We start from the raw sequence: 18,986 nt of genomic DNA on the forward strand, positions 1-18,986 counted from the left end.
GTCGGATGGCATTGCACACTCGACCAAAAACTGCGTCCAATCCAATTCCCAGCAGCCACACACAATATATTTAAAATTAATTGAAGATTGGAAAATAATCTGAGCGATTCCACATACTAACTGGGTTGTGACAATGAGAGACTGGATTTGTTTTTATGTGAGAGAAAAATACTTTGAACGTAATGGTTCACATTAGAGAAAATAATTTGATTAAATTAATTAGCATATGTAGGAGTCTTTATTGTAGGATATTGATCCCATCCTTTAAACATGTAGCCATATTTTAAGGAAAAAGAAACACCCCACCTACTTTTTTTTTTTTTTTTTAAGCAAAATATTGTTAATGGAAAATGGATTATCACCTAGGTGTTGGTAAGATCATTCTTTCAGAGCATTGTAATGACTACTTGATGCGATTAAATATTTATGTAGGTGAACAGTTTGGTTACTTGGGTGTTGCAACAGTTTTTTTCCCTAACAAGAGATCTCGGGTTCAACATCCCAGTTTAAACGTTTTGCAAATGTGTCCGTTCTATATGGATACTCTAGTTTCTTAGTCAGAAAAAATACACATTAGGGTAGCTGGGTACCCTTAAATAGGTATGAATTGCATTTCAAAGGTACCCCAGTATACATTAAATGTATAAAAAAGGGAAACGTTTGGGTGTTTCATGGCAATTTATGACCAATAGAAAGTAGGAATACATGCAAAGTAAACTCCCCCTGTTTGTGCATCTTTTCAGAAGTAAAAATCTAAACGGTGTGAAAAACATTTGTAGTTAGCCCGCTTAACACGTATATTCCTTAACAGAATACAAAGCAACCAACGCAGTCAGAAGTAAATAGCACATCTAAATAGTAGAGAGTTCACCCATGTATCTATAGATTCCTCAGATGTTTGTTGGAGACTCATCGATCAAAAAAAGTGCATTATGAAATGCAAGTAACATCAACATGTTTGGATTTAATGCAGTTTGGTTAAACAACTACAGTACAATAAAGTATTGAGGCAACTAATGGGGTAGAGTTCAGTTAATTGTCTGAAAACAAAGACTATTTCATGACTACAAACCTGGATAGACATGACCTTCCACCTTAACTGATGGGCCAGGTAGCGAACAATAATCAGTGAAACAATTCAGAGGACTACAGCCTGGGTTGGGAAATCTATTTACAGTAAGCTATGTACTTGACAGATCTTCTTGTAATTGAGGGGTGGACAAAAACCCATTGCTTTAGGAAAGCCCTAAGAGGTCATGTTTCTGGTTTACAACTAGGCCTAGTGGGGGTTAGGGGGAAAATGTGATCTAAGGAGCTCACAACTTAACTATAAGGCTACATAAAGTGTTAAGTGTGGCTGAAAACTCAACATTGCATGGTAAACTATTATGTTAAATCATGCTCTTAGAATAAGTACAGGTCAAGAACACTTATTTTTAATTTTATTTTTAGTGAAAGATGTAACAAACATGCATCACTTTCACTTCACTTTATAATGATAACATATTTTTTTAGTGTATTACTATAAATCATGTTAAAGTTTGTAGTTTTAATGCAAGACAATGGCAAGAAATGAAGTTTAGTGTGCCCTGAATCACTGACAGAACCAACTTTATAGTTTCACTGTTGCATTCCACACATAAATCAATCTAACTCAATCAAATCTCCCTAAATAGATATGACAAGAGCTGTCTTTGTCAACAGAAGCGCCAGACCCCATGCTACAAATCTCTCAGTGTAATTGTATCTTTAAAAAAGAAGAAGCTTGACTTGAGTTTGGTTGATTTTTCCTTGTGGATCTATTTGTTTGTCTTCTTGTGAGACGGGCTCAGACCAGCCTTAGTGGACAGCTTGGCTTTGCAGGTCGACAGATTGATGGCGACTATGTATGATGTACGTTTCCAGCCATGCTCAAAATTAAGGAGTTATCAAAAGCTATGAATCATTATCATCACAAAAATTGTTACGGTGTACCATTTAAATCTAAAGTTCATCCACCATAACTGTTTTTAAAAGAATAGTATGACGCGGATTGTTGGGAAGTGCTGACCTCAATGCTCTGTCACCAGTCATAATGGAACCTATGCTGTGTTCACTTATGATTTATAAATGGCTTCAGAGGAGGCAAGTCTCCTATGGTGTAAATCAGAGGTTTTCAACAGGGGGTACGCGACCCCTAGGGGGTCCACGGAGATATTGCACAGGGGTAGCGAAAGTTTGGGTTCATTAGACATTTTTTTTTATATTCCCCTTACAAGTTTTCCACTAATTGAAATGTCTTTAAATACACAGTAACATGAATTCAACACACTGAAGTAAACAGATAAATTGAGGCAGAAGATGTCTTTCCATCATCAATGCACACATTCACCGACACACAGGAGCTCTTTCAAGCTGGGCACCATTTCATTCACAACACCTGTCCCATCAACCAGGAATTAAAATCTGAAATTCTTTAATAATCCCAGGGCGAAATTTCTTTCGTTACATTACTCCATATGTAATAGAGTGACTATAGGACCAGTTTGATATAACAGAATTTCATACAATAGATATAATTAGGGGGTCCCCACTCCATCTCGCCATCAGTTTGGGGTCCTTGGTCTCGAAAACGTTAAAGATATCTGGCTTTAAACTGTGAATAAAAGAGCCTAGATGTCTGACAGGAACTGGTAATGTAATCGTATATTGATATTGATTAAATTGGCAAGCCATCGTGGGGGGGGCGCTACATGGGGGGCCAGGGGTGTCCATGGCCCCCTTTAGCCAATTATTGGCCACCCGTACCATTTATTTCCCTCTAATACAGATGTTGGCAATAGTAATACTCTCAAGTGGAATATTCAAAACATTGACAAATACTTGACAACAAAAACACTGTGGTTAATTATGCACATCTATATACTAACATTAAAGATAATAAGTACAGAATTCAAGCAGGAAGGGATTTCGTGTTTTATGGGGTAAAGAGAAAATGATGAGTCTCTGCAAGTCATCTAGGAGTCTTTAGTGAAATCATAGATAAATGACTATTTCAATAAAAACGTATTAAATAATCAATTTATGTAGATATTAGTACTTGTAAATATCAATTTATGCAGAATTATTACTGATAAAAGTAGGTAAGTAAAGACAATGGAAAAGATGTTCACTCAAAACTTAAACCTGAAAGAATTCTTCTCACTATGTTTTATCTAGAAAGCAGGGATGTTTGAATCCATCCATTTTCTTCAAATGTTTAATCCCAAGTGGGGTCGCGAAGGGTGCTGGTGCCTATCTCCAGCTGTCAATGGGTGAGAGGCAGGGTACATCTTGGACAGGTTGCCAGTCCATCGCAGGGCAACACAGAGACAAACAGGACAACCATTCATGCACACACTCACACCTAAGGAAAATTTAGAGAAGCCAGTTAACCTAACAGTCATGTTTTTGAACTGTTGGAGGAAGCTGGAGTACCCGGATAGAACCCACGCATGCTCAGGGAGAACATAAAAACTCCATGCAGAAAGACCCCGGGCCAGAAATCGAACCCAGAACCTTCTGTGCTACCCACTGCGCCACTGATTGAATATATTCGTCTACTAGTAAGCAAAGGCTGTCAGAAAGTATAGTTTTATGGATGTTTTGCTTGTTAATTTTCCTGTTGGAAGTGTAGATTGACTCTGAGGTTCTGGTGCCTACCCCTATAAAAATCTTCTGGCTACGCCTCTGCAAGAAATGTAACACATGTAGCTCCATATCATCACACTTCCTCTACCAAAATTTTTTAGTTGTTTTTTTGAGGGCCTTAAGTCTCAAAAAACACTCTCCAGACACAAGTGTCACCATCTCGGGGGGGAAACAAGGTGCCAGAGAGGAGTGATTGTGGGTGAATTGTTGGTGGTGCTGCCAGCATAATGCCCTGGCTGTCCTGATATCCCACAATCCTGCTGTGAGCCAGAGGAGTGTGGTAGGCTGCTGCTGCTGAGGAGGGGAACTGCAGCAGTTAGCGCCTCTGTCAGGAAACAGAAGCCCACTCCGAATGAAGCAGCTGAACGAAGACCCTTCCTCCGGTAAACCACCTCTGCCTTATTTCGGTTGATTTTTATACTCAGGCTGACTTTGACTTTTGGTTCCCTGGTTGGTTTTGTCCTTTAACTGGACGGTGACACTTGATGTGCTTTTTCACTGTATTCAGTAGGAGAGAAAAAAGAAAAAGAAGAACTGTAGTGGTCGCAGCTTTGCTGGTCAAAAACCATTTAACACGACATAATGTGGCTATGTGAGCATTTTGCGTTCAGAAATAGAGGCGACGCCGCTTTTTAACTGCGTACAGCGGCTTTATGTTGCTTAAGAAAGTCAGTCTGGCTCCAACCGTTGAGGTAAAGCTAACATGCTCAGGTTTCAAGCAAAGGAGGCGAGGAGGGGACAAAATGGGCCGTTTACTGCCTATTTAACGGACATTTGCACTTGAATGCAGAGGACAGCTGAGTCACAGTCAGCGGAGGTTGTGTTTTAACGCGGTGGCGGTGATTAAAGTGCTACATTACGGCGGGTCGGAGCGAAGTGTCGGTCTGTTTTTGATCTGCAGTGCGGTGGGCGTGGCTAAGGATGACACGCGCTGGATCCTCTGTTAGCATCCCTCCATCCCTGAAGAAGCAGCTTCACCTCCAAGCTCTGACTTAACAGTTTTCATTCAAAGACACAGGGAACTGCTTTGGCAATCCTAATGGTTTAGAGACGCTGTGGACCATGTTAGGAACGGTTTAAGGACTGCGAATAAACTGTACATTTGAGGAGACATGTTTAAACTATTTAAAGGACACTGGTTTGTATTAAGAAATGACCTAATCATTGTTTTCTATTATTAAAAAATGGCTGCTAGATGTTTTGCAGTTAGAAGTGACTGACTCATTATGAGATAGCAAGTCATACCTATGAGAGGTTTGTCTCAATGTTCATTAAAATAGTCTTCTATAGAATATATTCCATAGAATTCAAAGTTTTGTTGAAATAAATACTTACTGTTGAAGAATCACAAGTTTTCCAATGGATTCTGGATTCTGTGTGCATATTTTACACAGCTGCAGACCTTAGAAATGGAAATATTGAAATAGTTTTTGTCCTTCATGTATATAAATCTGTGAGAAGCTGCCTTATCATTGTCCAGGGACTGACAAATCTGAGGTGCAGCCATGGATCACACCAATGGGTCCCCATCTTGTTTTTACACAGGGTTTCTGCGGGTCATGAAAAATCTTTAAAAGTCATTAAATTATTATTTTTTCCATAGAATATCAAAGTTTTGTTGAAATAAATACTTACTGTTGAAAAATCACAAGTTTTCCAATGGATCCTGGATTCTGTGTGCATATTTTACACAGCTGCAGACCTTAGAAATGGAAATATTGAAATAGTTTTTGTCCTTCATGTATATAAATCTGTGAGAAGCTGCCTTATCATTGTGCAGGGACTGACAAATCTGAGGTGCAGCCATGGATCACACCAATGGGTCCCCATCTTGTTTTTACACAGGGTTTCTGCGGGTCATGAGAAATCTTTAAAAGTCATTAAATTATTATTTTTTAAATTAAGGCCTTAGTTGGCATTAAGATAAATTAAATTGGATAATCGTGGCATTAAAATGGCTTTGGAAAACAAGCTTGAGGTGGAGAGAAGGCTAGAGAATGGGGGGGAAAAAAATGCAAATTTGAACCAAAGTGGCGGGAAAACGAGGAACTCGGGACATGGCTGCAGCCTGTCCACGGTGAAGATGACAAAGGATTTTGACATATATATATATACTAGTCATGGGTACTTGTTGATGGCATTAAGATTATTTTTAAGAGCATTAAAAAGCATTAAATAAGAGTTACTCATTCATGTATAAACCCTGTTTTTGTGAAATGATGCCCTCTGATATTGGTGGAAGTAGGGTTGTCAAAAGTATCGATACTCAAAAAAGTATCGATACTGAAACGTTGTATCCGGATACAATACTCATTTTCAAAAGTATCGAGTACCAGTCGCACCTAAACAGTCATTCATCTAAAGTGCAGAATAGAGGAAAAATGCACTTTCTGAACACTGTGTGATCGAATAATTCTGTGCACTTTTCAGTTTCAAACTTTTTTTTGTAAGAGGTGCAGCTGCTGAGCATTATTTTTGTTTCTTAACCGGTTTGGCTAGTGTCATTGTTGTGTGCAAAGCATAGCCAAGTAAGGAAAACTTAATTTTAATTTTGTAAGTTTTTTATCAAGCTTGCTAAATACTGTGCACAGCAAACAACCTCAAAATGTTGTTCTTATTGTTTATTGTATTTATTTATTTATTGTATTTTAATTATTAATCAAAATATTTCTGTTGAAATTTTATCCTTGTGGTATCGAAAATGGTATCGAGTATCGAATATTTTCCTTAGTATCGGTATCGAGTTGAAAAGTTTAGTATCGTGACAACCCTAGGTGGAAGCAGATGATGGCTGCTCGGCTTTAGATGCTGTTTTGGCTTCTTTTCTTAAATCCTTAATGAGTTAATGCACTTTTGGAGTAACTTTGGTTGGCCATCCACCATTGCAAAGGTTCAATCTTTTTTTCATAGTTTCAGTAGAGTTTCAAAGCCTTAGAAATTGCTTTGTTAATAATTTCCACTGATTGTCAGCGAGTTGATTTGTGATTTGTTCTTTGGATATTTTTCAGGTCAGGGCATGATTTGTTCCCTTTTGCGACTTTGCAACCCACTTCTCTTTCATAACGGTTTAGTTGTATCAACAGGCCAGGAAAATTGAACTCTGCTTTTCCAGGAATATGATTAACTACATTTAGTCATTATTCTAAGGTGGTGGAGCTTATTTCTATTATTTATCTTAAATAGGGTAATGTCAATTTGTAGAGCATTTGAATTTCAAAAAAATAAAATCACTGCATTTTTTAGTCATTACAACATAAACTACCATGAGCAATTAAAAGAAAAGTATATTTAAAACAAACAAAAAAGTAGAAAGCTGTAAGGGCTTTCACAGCACTGTAGCTAGATTAAGTGTGTTATTACTGCTTATTATGAAAATGTTTTGTTTTCCATAAAATTCTCTAATTATTACCCAGAGACAGGCATTGCTCAAAGTTAATCTTATCAAATGTCTTATGCCTTCTGGTTTCTCTAGACTCCTCTGTAAGAAATCATTATTCTCTCATCAATATGCACATCTTCACCTCCTATCTATCATCTCAACAGACATTTTCCCCTCATTGTTCACGGCAGAACAGCTGGATGAACAGAGTCGACTACAATATTCCACTTTCCCTCTGACGCACAGTTGAGCTGAATTGGCTCCCAGTCGAACCCCTAAATGCCTCTGTGCAAAAATCAGCAATGCCAAGAATGTAAACGCAGCAATGTAAGCTGACAGGATTTATGGCGTCCTCAGCAGAAATGTGCTCTGCTTTGAGTCACTTTCATGTGACCAGACCGCCTTCCTCAAAATCTGCTGTTAAAATTGTCTCTTCACATCTGTTTTGAGCTCGGCTCTTAAATATCTTGTCGGGATTCAGCCTGTACGAAAGAGAAATGAATATTCAAATAGATTTCCTCACTTCTGTGCTCTATTGACACATTTAGTTGTATTCAGAGACACTTTTAATCACTGATGTATAACAGGAAACGGACTGAATTGGACCTGCTTCCAACCTTTTCAGGTCTTCTTAGTAAGTTTTGTGCAGGAAAAGGCTTCCAACTGGAGATTTAAACTCTTAAGGCAAACATCATAATCAATGTTACCCTTAAAAAGTGAGGCCAGTTTGCTCTCCTTCCATTGTGTTCTTGCAGCTGTGGAGAAAAGCAGCTGCAGTGTTTATGAGCTGCTCTCACATGTGCAGCTTTGTCCATGTAATGTGTTAAAAGGCCGTGAACTGTGTGGGAAAGCAAACAAGACCTCCTGTCTCTGCCAACTTGCTGCAGAGTCTTCATGTGACAATATATATATCTAAGATCCCATCAGATTTACCCTCTTCAGTCTGGCCGTCTTCTTAGATTTGCTCCTTCTTGTAATTTTCTTTCTAGCAGTGCAGAAGCATCCAGTTGTGGGGTTTCATTGTTTATGGTTTGCCTTTTAGTTCCACCTTTCCTCCATGATGGCAGATATTAAAATCATTATTTTGACTCTACAAATATCCTCTGGTTTCTTGAATTTTCTAGTTGTCTCTTTAAATACTTTTCTAGTGATGTTGTCAGAACTAGTGACCTAAATTGAAAGATTGTTTATGATTTGGTGCTCTTTTTTTCTGACTCCCATTGGGTAATCCAGAGAAAATAAAATAAAGATTATAGCACAAGACAATAAAAGGTTAGAAAAAATGCAACTCCAACATTTTTGGTCGATATTGCGCTAATTAAATTTCTTGAATGTGATTAACCCAGATTATCCTCCTAAAGTTTTCTATGGTTTCATTTCTGCACCATGTTTGGAAACTAGAGGAAGTGAGCATCCTTTAACTGGCCACCTCTATTACTGACCTAAACAGTCTGTATGAATCATAGCAACCAACCAAACACTGAATCCAAACTGTCATTTACAGTTTGATATTTGAAACATTGCTATTGCAATTTAGTGGCTCTACTAATAAAAGAAAATCTCTTACAAATTATCTCAGTACTTTGACATCTAGAAAATAGATCAAATCTTAATACAGTGTATTTTATGTGTACTCAACAATGTTTTATATACCTGTATGCTTTTCTGACTACTGTCCTGTTTGCAGGCCTGCCGCACAGCAGGAAGGTGTCAAAATACCTGAGAAAAATATTAATAGTTCCAGAAATTCTCTTTTTATTCGATTCCCTTAAAGTCTTATCCAGCTGTCTGTCCATTAATCTATCAGTCTGTCCATCCATCTGTCAAGCTGCTCATCCCTTCATTTAACCATTAACCAGCCAGTTTTTTTTTTCTGGTTCCTTATTAATAGGCCCATTGGTAGACTACTGCAGAAATGGCTTCTAGATATTTCTAGTCAACATTTTTCAATTTATATTTGGAGAAACCACTACAACTTTGTTTTTTCCGTTTTACTTTTTTCTCCATGTGTTAAGCACCTGATTTGGGAAATGTGCAAAAAAAACATTGTCACGTAAATGTGTCAGCAGAAATGGGAAAACTGGGCCTTAGTGAAGACGCATGCTTTCATCTTTTTAGAACTTTTCTGAATTCATTCTTAAGACTTTTGTTAAATGTTTTTCAAGTTCTGGGACTGTAAATGTTGCCAGTGTTTTTTATTTATTAAAACTTAATATTTCATGTTATTGTGCTCACCCTCTAAATCCTCTAGTGATAAAACATTTAGATAATATTTGTTCATATTAGGGCTGTAACTAATTATTATTTATCAAATCGATTAATCAAATAGTGTAAAGTTCCTTAAAGCTACAGTGTGTAATAATTACAGGGATATACAGTCAGAAATGTAATATATACATAACTATGTTATTTATCATCATCTACGAGCTCAGCCTCTTAACCTTAATATTTGCGTTGCCTTAGAATTCGTTATTTATAATTACATAGGAGCGGGTCTCGCAGCCATGGAGGCAGACATCTTTGCGCTACAGCAGCGCATACCATACCATACCATACCAACTTTATTTATGAAGCACTTTATACACCGAACAGGACCAAAGTGCTGTACACAATCATAAAACACAATAAAATTATAAAATAGAGAAAAAAACGAGTGTAAAATACATATTAGTATACAAAAAGAATAAAACAAAGTAAAACGTCTCAAATTGTGTCAAAAGCCAAGGAAAAAAGATGAGTCTTAAGAAGGGACTTAAAAGCAGTAAGAGAAGAGGCCTGTCTTATGCTCAGAGGCAGATCGTTCCACAGCTTAGGAGCTGCCACAGAAAAAGCACGGTCTCCTCTGAGCTGAGCGCAGAGCCAACAAACTAGCGATTGCGAGATCGCCCATTACGCTCGAAAGTAACTACGGCAAGTTGAGAGAGATGAACTGAGACGGTACTGAACACACAGACTAATGAAATACTATCTGTAAAATTATCTATGCAAAGAAACCTCATCACTTGAGAAGGCAGGTGATGCAGACGTCGTGGAAGACATTTTGTCCCGTAACGCTCGCCGTACTGTTGGGGGGGAGAAGCGGTGGGGGGGAGATGTTCATGTTGCTGCGGTCTGCACTCTGGACATTAGATGTCGCTGAAAATTACACACTGTAGCTTTAAAGAAGATTTTTTTATGAAATTAAAACCAGGTGAAACTAAAACTTTTCCACGTGAGGAGTTCTGGATAAAGCATATTGACAGACAAAAAATTGTATTTTTATCTTAAATGCAAAATATATATATATTTTTACAGTTAGTTACTGCTCTAAGTGCGTTGCTCTGTCAGCTTAAAACATATTTTACAGTCTCTATACTCCAGTTAGTGAGTAATCAATTACTAAATTAGCTGACGATTATTTTATAATCAGTTAATCACAATTATTCTGATTAATTCATTTCAGCCCTAATTTATATTATACACTTTAGTCTAACTAAAATAAATAGTCACACCGATTTCATAAATGAAGAGGCATTCCTAGACCCTTGGCCTCTGCGTCCGCGTAGCGTTTGTCATTTTTGAGTGTCCAACACAGCCACATGGTTTCCTGTTACAGCAGCCAGTTTGCATGCAGCAGCTGTCCTGGAGGGGGGGGGGGGGTCTCAACATGACATGGACGTGAAGCCTGTGCGGGACAGGTCTTAGCGTGAAAAAAAAAAGAGACAAGTATTGCCTTCAACGTAAGTCTCATAAGCCCCTCGGCAGGCATGGTTTGGGTGAAGGGATAGGCAGAGACAGACCCAGCTGTGATTTAGTCTGGCTAATGGCAGCCAGCACAGATGGCAGACCCCTCGTCCTCACATGAACATGTGCAAGTCGACAGCCACGTGGCCACTTTCCAGCAGTGTGCAGAACAATCACAAGTGGAGCTTAAAATGGAGGTTTACATGCATGGACGGCACATTTAGAGTCAGTGACCAATTATGTAATGAAGCTTCATCCTGATCAGCCTCTGTAAGGACATGAATAGGATGTCCAGCTAATGCGGTGTCCGTGGCAGACAGCTGGCCGCAGTCGGTACGAGTTAGTCTGATTTTACTCCTCTCTTAATTTAGATGAATGTCAGAGGAGTTGATTTCTGCCTTTCTTTGCTTCTATCTTGTAAAATCATCTTAGCTACATCGACTCAAAGCAATTGAATATCTAAAGTATACCATTTCTGTGTAGATGCAAGTTGTCAACATTGTAGCCTACTAAAATTTAAAGCTATCAGCATTATTTTAAAATATTATAATAGACACTAATGTGATATAAGCTTTTAGATGGTCAACACAATTTTTAAACATTTGTGGTAAAGGTTTCACAGTTTTATGCTAAAAAAATTGACATATTTGCTTGACTGGTCCTTCAGCTGGATTTGTGTCTAACCTCTTATGTAAAGATAATCCTTCAATCCGTATTCTGCCTTTTCTTGCTCTTCCTGTTTGGAGAGAAGTCTGACAATGTAGTGCTTATTATTGAAATATAGAATGTGTGTTTTGATTGCCTCAGTGTAAAACCTCTCTGAGAAGAACATGGTGTCACACCTTGTATTCAGAGCAAGTCACAACACCAAGAAAATATTTTCCTTTGGACCAAAGTGGACATGGTTAACAAAATTATCTTTGCTAAAAAAACTAAAACAAACCAAACATCAACTAATCTACTAAGTGAATAACTTTTCCTCATTATACAAGCTCTAAAACCGGCCATCTTCTATTGTGCTCCGGAAAAATGGTTGAAATACAGTAAAAATACACTTTTTGTCCAGAGTGGGGGAATTCTGTATTATTAGAATAAAGTTGATGCTCGTCATGCAAATTTTTGATTCATAGATGATTAAAAAACACCTAAAATCTAAAGTGACTAATCATTAGGTCCATAAGAATCCTCTTACATAGTGGCGATTTACTTTGTTATGCTACGTTCACACCGCACACGCTTTGAGCAGCAGAAGCAGCAGGTTTACATGCAAAGTCTATGGTTGACGCGGATCAAAAAGGTCCTGCAGTGCGTCTTGAGTAGCAGGAGCAGCACATCGTGACACATCTGAGCAGCCGAAGCAGCAGCTCATGAGCTTCTGAGGCGCTTGACGCGCTGCACAAGCAGCAGCCACTGGAGTTGGAAAAAGTTAATTTTTGCTCCTTGACATGCAACATTAATGAATCAGTGAAGCTACTCTGCAAGCTCGCAGGGAGACAGACACAGCACTGCTGATGCAGAGCGCTGTGATCCCTCCACTGAAACTGGTTATTGTCGCCTAAATTATCTTCAAATGTTGAAACCTGCCTGCAAAATATGTTCGCTTTTATTATTCTGGTGCCTGCAGTTTGTACTGAACGTCTGAAGAATGCTATCATCTACTTCCAGCCACCATAAACAGTAGAGGAAAGAAAAAGAAAAATAGAGTCGACCGGGCCTTAGGTAGCTTCTGCTGGATTTCCAACGACAGCGGACCGCCGGTGTGTAGGGATCCGAGGGGCTCCAACCGCATAAAAAAAAAAAAAAATATATATATATATATATATATATATATATATATATATATATATATATATATATATATATATATATATATATATATATATATATATATATATATATATATATATATATATATATATATATATATATATATATTTTTTTTTTTTTTTTATTAACTGTGTATCATTTATTTGCTCATCAGGAGATCATACATATATTGATGTTACATTGTACAAAGCTTACATGACTTCTCCAATTTTTTGATTTCTTTTTTACAGTTTTTTTTTTTTTTCCCCCTTCCCCCCCCTTCCCTCTTCCTTCCTTCCTTCTCCTCCCCCCACATTCCCTCTTCCCTTCCCTTTCCCCATAGCGAACTTAAATCCCTGTATAAACATAACAAAAACAGGACCAAATAAGTATAATTACATTAAAAAAGAAAAGAAAAAAGGGGATACATTAACAACCAAAAAAAAAAAAAATAATAATGATGGGATGGAGCAGGGGTTGGATGGCATTGAGAAGCTAAAAGGCAACAACTCTTCACTCAATTAATGTGTAAATTTAAGTCACATGACATGAAGGGTCAATCATATCTATCTATACATTATAAGGGCAGAGATTTTATGTATGTCATAAGAGGTGCCCACTTGTGAGTAAATTTGGCTGAATTACCTTTTACTGTTAATAGAATCTTTTCCATCTTTAAGCATGATCTAACAGTATTAAGCCACTGAGAAGTAGATGGAGGTATAGGAGACTTCCAGCAGAGTAAAATGCATCGCCTGGCAAGGAGAGAACAAAAAGCCAAGACCTCCCCCTGCAGGGGCGACAGATTAATTGAGGTCCCTGGAACTCCAAAAATGGCAATTAGTGGGTCGCTTCGGATCTGGATTCCAAAAACCCCTGAGAGTGTGGAAAAGACATAGTCCCAAAATTTTTGTAAACTTGGGCAAAAGAAAAACATATGACTTAAGTTGCAGGGAGAGGTCCGGCACCGGTCACACTGGTCCAAAATCGAAGGAAAAATTTTAGAAAGACGGTATTTTGAAAAGTGGACTCTGTTTATCACTTTAAACTGTACAAGCTGTAACCTGGTACATGGTGTGCTTTGGCGTATACTGAGAATAACTTTATCCCACCATGAATCGGACAGTTCAACACCCAATTCATGTTCCCAAAGAGTTCTGGATTTACCCGATGAGTCGGGGTCAATTCCCATAAGTTTTCCATATATATTAGAAAGGGGAGATTTCAGATTGGGTTTCAGAACTAGTAGGTCGACCCATAATGGGTCAACAGGAAGAATTGGAAAATTCGGGAACAGCGAAGAAACACAATGTCTAATTTGGAAATAGAGAAACAGATGAGAAGTAGGTAGATTAAATTTTGAGGACAACTCCGTAAAACTAAGAAATAGACCATCTTTGTAGAGATCTCTCATTGTACAGATGCCTCTCTCATGCCAAACTCTATAGCCAACATTAGTAGTCGCAGGAGAAAATATAGGATTTTTTAATAACGGCATTTTATTAGAGGGAGACGTAAATTTAAAATGGGACCTAAATTGTGACCAGATCCTCAGCGTAGAGAGCACTATAGGATTTTTAGAAACAGAGGGAAGTTTAATTGGTAATGATGAATAGATAATAGAGGCAAGTGAAAAAGATGTAGATATCGATTGAATTTCAAGTTTACACCAGAACAGATTGGGGGAATTTAGCCAATAAATCAATTTATGAATATGTGAAGACCAGTAATACATTACAAAATTGGGTAAGGAAAGACCACCACTTGTTGTGAACTGTTGCAATAGAGAAAGCCTCAATCTGGGGGCCTTATTGTTCCATAAAAATGAAGAAACCATCCGATCCAGGGACTTGAAGAAATGTTTAGGCAAGAATAAATGGATACATTGAAATAAAAAAAGAAATCTAGGTAGAACATTCATTTTAATAACATTAATTCTGCCAATTAGTGAAAGAGGGAGAGAGTTCCATCTCCGAAAATCTGATGCGATTTGAGAGACTAGGGGGGCAAAATTCTGAGAAAACATTGAAGGCAGAGTACGAGTAATATTAATTTCCAAGTACCTAAACCCTGAATGGCTGAGTCTAAAAGGAATGTCAGATTGCCCAAGTTCCAAAGCCAATGAATTTACTGGGTAGCATTCACTTTTAAGCAAATTTATTTTGTAGCCAGAGAAAGATCCAAACTTTTCAAGAAAATCCAAGATTGGAGGAAGACTGTGTAAGGGATCCGAAACATATAAGAGAAGGTCGTCTGCATATAAGGAGAGCTTAAGTTCAACACCAGAGCGAATAATTCCATGAAAAGAAGAAAGGGATCTTAGCGCAGCAGAAAGAGGTTCAATGGCTAACGCAAACAAGAGAGGAGAAAGAGGACAACCCTGTCTAGTACCACGTCCCAACGGAAAATAGTCAGATTGGACGGAGTTAGTGAAAATACAAGCTTGAGGAGATGAATATAGTAGTTTGATCCAGGCCAAAAACCTCCCACCAAAACCAAACCTATCAAGAACGGCAAACAGGTACTCCCATTCCACTCGATCAAAGGCTTTCTCGGCGTCGAGAGAAATGATCACCTCCGGAGACGTGGGGGAATGAACTGAAAAAATTGCATTCAATACTGTACGAATATTAAAGAACAAATGACGACCTTTGATGAATCCATTCTGTTCATGTGAAATAATCTGAGGAAGCACCTTCTCAAGCCGAGTAGCAAGTATTTTAGCTAAAATCTTAAAATCCACATTTAAGAGCGACAGGGGCCTATAAGATTCGCAAGCAGTGGGATCTTTATCCTTCTTCAACAGGAGAGAGATTGAAGCCTGAGCCAAGGTGGGGGGCAACAGGCCACGCCCTAACGACTCATTATAGACCTCGAGAAGAAGGGGGGCCATCTTATCTTTGAATTTCTTATAAAATTCGGCAGGAAATCCGTCCGAGCCGGGGGCCTTACCACTCTGCATATTATTGATTGATGTAAAAATTTCTTCCAATGTAATGGGCGCATCAAGTTGGTCAGAAACCAATTTATTTATCCTAGGGATGTCAATATTCTGAAGAAAGGCAAATAACTCATCTGAACCGGATTGTAGTTCAGATTTATACAGATTACAATAAAATTTCTTAAAAATATCACTGATAGAAACAGGATCGGAAACGAGATTGCCTAATTGATCTTTGATTTGTGATATTGTGCAAGAGCTAGCTTTTCGTTTCAGTTGATGCGCCAGGAGCCTACTTGGTTTTTCTCCATGCTCATAAAAAGAGGCTCGAGATCGAATCAAGAGACGCTCCGCATCAGAAGTTGTTAGGAGATCAAGTTCAGTTTGAAGATCCAGTCGTTGCTTCAGTAAAGCGAGTGACGGATTAGTGGCATTTTGCTTGTCGATTTTCTGAATTTTTGATGATATTTCTGATATCTTAGCATGTCTATTTTTAGTAACATTAGCTGAAAAAGAGATAATCTGACCCCGAAGATAGGCTTTTAATGTTTCCCATAATAATGAGAAAGAAACTGTGTCGCTTTTGTTAAACGTAAGGAAATCATCAATTGTTGATAGAATAAATTTATTGAAAGTTTCATCTGATAACAAGAGACTATTAAATCTCCAACAAGGGCAAGAACGGGGTTTATTCATGAAGCTTATATCAAGGCTTAAAGGGGAATGATCAGAGATAATAATCGGATGGTATTCAGAAGATGTGACTCTGTGCATTAAAGAGCCATCAATAAAAAAATAATCTATACGGGAATAGGACTAGTGTACCTGAGAGAAAAAAGAATACGTCTTTGTTAATGGGTTACGTGCCCTCCATGGATCTACATATCCATTTTGAGTCATAAAATCCGAAATAGATTTAGACATATTTGACTGCGTAAAGGGTCGAGATGAAGAGCGATCTAATACTGGGTTCATTACACAGTTTAAGTCCCCAGCTAAAATCAACAAGTGAGAGTCAAGAAAAGGAAATGTGCTAAATAGATTATTTATAAAATCAGGATTATCAAAGTTTGGTGCATAAATGTTCACTAATAAGACAGGGGTATGGAACAGAGTACCTGCAATTATAAGAAATCTGCCGTTCGTGTCTTGCACTACTTTTGATGCTGTGAAATGAACCCTCTTATTGAATAATATGGCTACTCCTCTAGCTTTAGAGTCTAAGCCCGAGTGGTAAATCTCCCCGACCCATGAATATTTGAGCTTGGACCAATGTCCATTCTGCAGATGTGTTTCCTGTAAAAATACTATATCAGGGTCTAGGCGCTTCAGATGAGAGTTTATTTTAGATCTCTTCACTGGACTATTAAGACCTTTGACATTCCAACTCAGGAATCTAACAGGAGCTGAAGAAGCTTTCAAATCAACGGACATGTGACCAGTTGTTTATAACAGAAGTTGAAAAATATTGCCACCCCCTCCATCCCCAAGAAGGAACAAAAAAAAAAAAAAAAAAAAAAAAAAAAGACATTTTCCCCCACCCCTTGCTTGCACTCTGCCCTTCCCCAAATGAAGGGACCGTGCAGACTCCAACAGGAGCCACTAGAAAACTTATTCTTACAGCCGAACAGCGCAACAACAACAACAAAAAAAACTCCCTGTGATACAAGGCGAGTCCTGCAGGATCAGCAGAATAGAGAAAATTTTTTTTTTTAATATTCAATATGCACTCTTCTAGGAAATCAACAACACCCACAGAAAACATCCAATATTTGAAACACACAAGTAAACTGCAACCATTTTGAAACAGTCCGTTTTTTCTTTCTCACTTTTTTTTTTTTTTCTGTTTTTCCTCTCCTACTTCCCATTTCTCCTTAATGTGAAAATATTACTTAACCAAACCAAACAAGGTCCCCAGAATGTGAAACAAATCTTTGTAATTATAGTTCTCATTTGGTAATAGACCCGATGTAGATATTGGCCTCCTCCGGAGAGGTGAAAACTCGCGTAGTTCCACCGTGGGTAATCCGCAACCGGGCCGGATGAAGCAAGCCGAACCGGACCCCCTCAATGCCACGGAGCCGGCGACGGCAGTCTGTAAAGGCCGCTCGTGCTCGGGCCGTCCTGACAGTATAATCAGGGAAAACGAAGATAGTCATACCGTTCATCTTGATCCGCTGCAGCTCCCTTGCCTTCGACAGGATTTTCACACAGTCAGTGTAGTAATGTAGCTTAGCTACGATGGGGCGAGGGCGTTCACCTGCCTTGGGTTTGGGAATCGGGATAGGGTGAGCGCGGTCTACCAGCGGTTCCTCCGCAAAACCGAAAGCTTCCTTCAGCAACCGAGAGACCGCAACCGTCGAGGCCGACAAAGGGTCATCCTCCGGGACTCCAATGATGCGGATGTTCTGACGCCGGGACCGGGATTCCAAGTCATCACATTTATCCTCCAACTGTGCCACAGTTTTAGTAAGGCTGTCTACTGTCTTCCGGAGGCTAACGATGTCATCAGTGCAGGTGGATAGGGATTTCTCCATCTCAGCAACCGTTACGTTTAGCCCAGTAAAACTCTCCTGCACCGCAGTGAGGCCAGAGGACAGTTCCTTCTTGAAGGATAGCAGCTCGGATTTAATCGAGGAAAAACTTTCACCAAGAACAGCATGAAACTCTGCTTTAAGTATAGCGGTAAAGTCCTCCCGGAGAGCCGCAAGCAGCTCCTGTTTAAGACTACTGGTATCACTAATTGGAGCGGGACAAGCCGCTGCCCCCGGCCCGGGAGACGACTCAGCACAGGTCGAGGACTCACCACGAGGACCCGGCCGCAGGTGGGACTGAATATAATTTCCTCCTTTAACAGGCTTCGGTGGCATTTTAGTATCCAAAAAAGAAAAATGGTGTTCACTGTATAGGTTACGTTTCGCTTGAAGTCGAAGTCGAGAAAAAGTGCCAGGTAATAATCGAACAAAAAACAGCTAACCCCGCAGGAGCACGCCAAGACACAACCTACTCCACCGCCATTCAGCCGGAAGTCCATAAAAAATATTTTAAGGCAGTATCGTAATCTTGGTGAGCTGGCTGCACAGATGATGTTTTGAGGTGAACTTTTTCACCACAAAACTTTTTCACAAAGAAATCATAAAACTAATTTTTAGCCACTTATTACAGTAGATCTATCAAAATTACTCCCTGCCATTGAACACAGGAGCAACAGAAGCATTTGTTGCATCTGATTAAAATTTACTGGACGTGCTTTTGGAGCATCAAAGATGATCTTGAGGTGCGGCGGACCTTAATGTGTTCAAGCATCAAAAATGAAGCAGCAGACGCCTTTTTGCTGAAATCGCATGCAGTGTGAACGTAGCATTAGACTAGGGGTTTAAATCACATCCATCATGGCGATTCGATTCAGTATCGATTTCCTGACCCAACGATTCGATTATTTTCGATACTCAAGGAATACACCACGAT

General features: G+C 38.8%; 1 protein-coding gene across 20 annotated transcripts in view; it reads left to right on the forward strand.

The window, feature by feature from the left end:
* Positions 1 to 18,986, forward strand: part of epb41l3b (erythrocyte membrane protein band 4.1-like 3b) — a 75,901-nt gene that overhangs the window by 13,354 nt on the left and 43,561 nt on the right. For 10 of the 20 annotated variants that reach the window (XM_038290887.1, XM_038290890.1, XM_038290892.1 and 7 more), the window contains exon 1: positions 3,904 to 4,052. The exons of 2 other annotated variants lie outside the window; for them this stretch is intronic. The gene's annotated coding sequence lies outside the window, so the exon portion shown is untranslated. Of the gene's footprint in view, positions 1 to 3,902; positions 4,053 to 18,986 lie in introns of those variants that run through there. 8 more of the 20 variants (XM_038290872.1, XM_038290878.1, XM_038290877.1 and 5 more) reach the window with 1 other exon arrangement.

This window comes from Cyprinodon tularosa, unplaced genomic scaffold (genome assembly GCF_016077235.1).
Source record: "Cyprinodon tularosa strain WSP-4 unplaced genomic scaffold, ASM1607723v1 ctg29, whole genome shotgun sequence".
Lineage (NCBI taxonomy): Eukaryota > Metazoa > Chordata > Actinopteri > Cyprinodontiformes > Cyprinodontidae > Cyprinodon > Cyprinodon tularosa.